A 3,772-nucleotide genomic window follows, 5' to 3' on the forward strand; every position below is an offset into this window, starting at 1 on the left:
TTTCCAGTATGTAGAAGCTGCCTGCATTCCTTGGCTTGTGGTCACCTTCCAGCTTCAAAGCCAGCAATGGTGGGTCGAATTCTCTGTAGCAGCACTCTCATCTGGCTTCTATTGTCACATCTCCTCTGATTCTGACTGCATCTCTCCTCTGCCTCACTCATCTACTTTTAAAGATCCTTGTGATTCCAACGGGCCTCCTGTACAACTCAGCACAATCTCCCGATCTGAAGGTCAGGTAAATAGTTGCCTTAATTCCATCAGCAACCTTAATTCTCCTTTGCTACCTACCCTCCTATAGAGCCCTCATTTTTAATCTCTATGCTGTGCTTCCTTTACAAAGGCACTAACTCATGGGGTTGGGATAGTTTATCAGTTTATTACATCCTTGCCTTGACTTGCATAAAACATCCCTCCAGCTTCCCTCTTCCCCTCATTTCATAAAGCTTCATGAACTACTCTATTACAATCTGGCTTTCCACATATGCTACAGTGTCTAGATTTAGAGTCTGGAGCTACCTGGCTTGGGCTCAAATACCACCTAGTCTATTTAATAGTCATATGATTTGGGGAAGTTATTAAATTTCTTTGTGCCTTAGTTTCCATAATGTAATGTGGAGAAATCATAGTCTTTACCCAATAAGGAGTGTTTTTTTTTTTTTGGCCAGGGGAAAATTGCAAATGCCGTTCCCCACTACCATGAATTATGTGGTCAAGTTTCCCACATTTGGAGAAATTCATCCAGAGTGCAACGGATAAGACTTGCTCTAGGAAAACAACCCTCATGATCATCGTATCTCCCCTGCCCATGGAAGTATAATAATAAGGATATTTTTTGTAATTAAAATGCTTACATAGTGCTATGTGCTGGCCAGGATTATTACTATCCCTGCGTAGCCCTGAGGGATCACCTGGCCAGACTGTCTAGCTGGTTCCGATCTTTCATCTGTGGTCACCAAGTGAAGCATTCATGCAAGGAATAACCCCACGACCAAGAGCACAAAACTTCAATAGGAGACAAAAGGTCTTTCACAGAGACAGCCAGTGCTAGTGCAGAGATCCTGTGGCAGATTTTCTTTGAGCAAGTACCAGAACAAACTTGATCTCTTTTTAAAAAAATTCTGTTGGGTTTTGTAGCATTTTTGGGAGAATATTGACATCTTTGCTGCATTGGTGTTTTGTCATCTTTTAAAACATTCTAAATAGATTTTATTTTGTAGGACAGTTTTAGACTTATATAAAAACTGAGGTGATAGTACAGAGAGTCCCCATACACTTCACTCCCAGTTTCCTTTATCATCAATATTGTATGTTAGTATGATACATATGTTCCAGTTAATGAAGCAATATTGATAAATAATCATTAACTAAAGTCCATGCTTTATCCAGATTTCCATAATTCTTATCTAATGTGCTGTTTCTGACCCAGGATCCCATCAGGACACCACATCACATTGTCATGTCTCCTAAGGCAGCTCTTGGCTTTGAGCGTTTCTCTGACTTTCCTTGGTTCTGATGACGGTGACAATTTCAGAAAGAGTACTAGTCCCTTTTGTACAATGCTCTTCTATTGGAATTTCTGTGATGTTTTCTGCATGACTAGACTGGGGCTACAAGTTTTTAGGAGGAAGACTGCAGAGACAGAGTCCCATATTCATGACATCATGTCAAGGCACACACCATCAACACGACTTATCACTGTTGATACCAACTTTAACCACCAGCTAGAGTAGTCAGCTTTCTTTCCTGAGAAGTTACTTTTTCTGCTTTCCACATTCTACTCTTTGGGAGGAAGTCACTGTGCCCAATACACATTTAAGGAATGGGGAGCTATGTGCTGCTCCTCAAGTGTACTAGTGTCCTTGGGTTATGTAACAAAGTACTACAAATGGTAGCTTAAAATGGCAGAGATTTATTCTCTCACAGTTCTGGAGGCTTGAGTCTGAAGCCAAGGTGTCTGCAGGGCCATGTTCTCTCTGATGGTTCTAGGGAGAATCTGGTCTGTGCTCTCCTGGCTTCTGGTGCTGCCAGCAGTCCTTGGCGTTTGTTTGCTGCAGGGGCATCACTCCAGTGTCTCCACTGGCACAAAATGTTCTCCCCCTGTTGTCTTTGCGTCCTTCTGTTCTTATAAAAATGCCAGTTATATTGGATTTGGGCCCACCTTAGTGACTGTATCTGAACTGGACTCCATCTGCAAAGACCTCATTTCTAAATAGGTCACAGTCACAAGTACCAGGATTTAGGGCTTTAACATAAATTCTTTGGAATTCTGCATAAGAGATTTACCACTTCTCCCTTATTTATTTATTCAGTCATTTATTTATCTCAGTATGAACTGCCACTTTAATATACTTCTTTATTAGCTCCATATTGTTCTGGGACTTTCTATGTAGGCAATCATGTCATCTGTAACTCCTTCCCAATCTGCATACCTTTTACTTCCTTTTCTTGTCTTATTATAGTACTTAGGATTCTTAAAGTGTTGAATAAGGGTAGTGAGAGAAGACATCCTTGCCTCGTTACCAATTTTAGGAGAAAAGCATCCAGCTTTTCACTATTATGTATGATGTTAGCTAAGGGCTTTTTTTTTTGCCCATCCAGACCATCTCTGTCTTTTAAATTGTGTATTTAGACCATTCATGTTCTTAAACTATTTAAAACTTTTATTTTTTAGGCCTACAGCAGAACTCAGCAGAAAATTTAGTTACCAGATATTTTCTCCCAGTCTGTGGCTTGTTCTCTCATTCTTCTGAGACAATTCACATTTAAAGTGCTTATTGACATCATTGGATTAATATCCACCATGCTTGTAACTGTTTTCTACTGTACTTGTTATTTCTTTTCTTCCTTCTTTTTTCTACCTATTATAGTTTTAATTGAGTATTTTGATTCCATGTTAGACTTGCTCTCTTTTTGTAGAAAAGTTTTGCTGCTAGTAGTTACATGAGTGGTTCTTGCCAGGCAGTGATTTTGCTTCCTAGGTGATATATGGCAATATCGGGAGACATTTTTTGTTGTAACTGTGGGAGTGTTATTGGCATCTAGTAGGTAGGGTCCAACGGTGCCTCTGAACAACCTGCAGTGTGAAGTGCTGTCTTCCAAAGCAAAGAATTAACTGATCCAAAATGTCAAAAGCACCACTACTGGCAAACACTCAATTAGATAAAAAGAACCAATATATATCAGTCAAGAGAGGCTGGGTTAGAGGTATAAAAAGTACTCCTTAAATGTTATTAAATCCGAGAAACTCAATTCAAGGAAGCAATTTATTATTATTATTATTATTATTATTATTATTATTATTATTATTATTAAGGTGTCATTGAAATAAAATCTTATGAAGGTTTTACATAAGCAACACTGTGGTTAAAACATTCACATATATTATAAACTGCCCCCCCATGCCCCATTGCAGTCACTGTCCATCCGCGAAGTAAGATGCTATAGAGTCACTACTTTTCTTCTCTGTGCTATACTGCCTTCCCCAAGACTGCCCTACATTATGTGTGCTAATCATAATGTCCCTTAATCTCTTTCTTCCCTCCTCCCCACCTACCCTCTCCAACCCCTTCCCTTTGGTAACCGCTAGTCTGTTCTTGGAGTCCGTGTGTTTGCTGCTGTTTTGTTCTTTCAGTTTTGCTTTATTGTTATACTTCAACAATCTTACCAATGCACCCGGAAGTGGGGGAACTGGAAGTATTTGATAAAGAGCACTAATGACTACCACACAATTAGACAATATTTATCCTTTGATTGCCAGAAAGCTCAAAACTAA

The 3,772-nt window shown here is 39.4% G+C and overlaps 1 pseudogene; it reads right to left on the reverse strand.

The window, feature by feature from the left end:
- Positions 1 to 663: 663 nt before the first annotated feature.
- Positions 664 to 815, reverse strand: LOC118967189 (U1 spliceosomal RNA; annotated as a pseudogene).
- Between the last annotated feature and the right edge of the window lie 2,957 nt (positions 816 to 3,772).

The sequence above is a fragment of the Manis javanica genome, chromosome 3, assembly GCF_040802235.1.
Source record: "Manis javanica isolate MJ-LG chromosome 3, MJ_LKY, whole genome shotgun sequence".
Taxonomy (NCBI): Eukaryota; Metazoa; Chordata; class Mammalia; order Pholidota; family Manidae; genus Manis; species Manis javanica.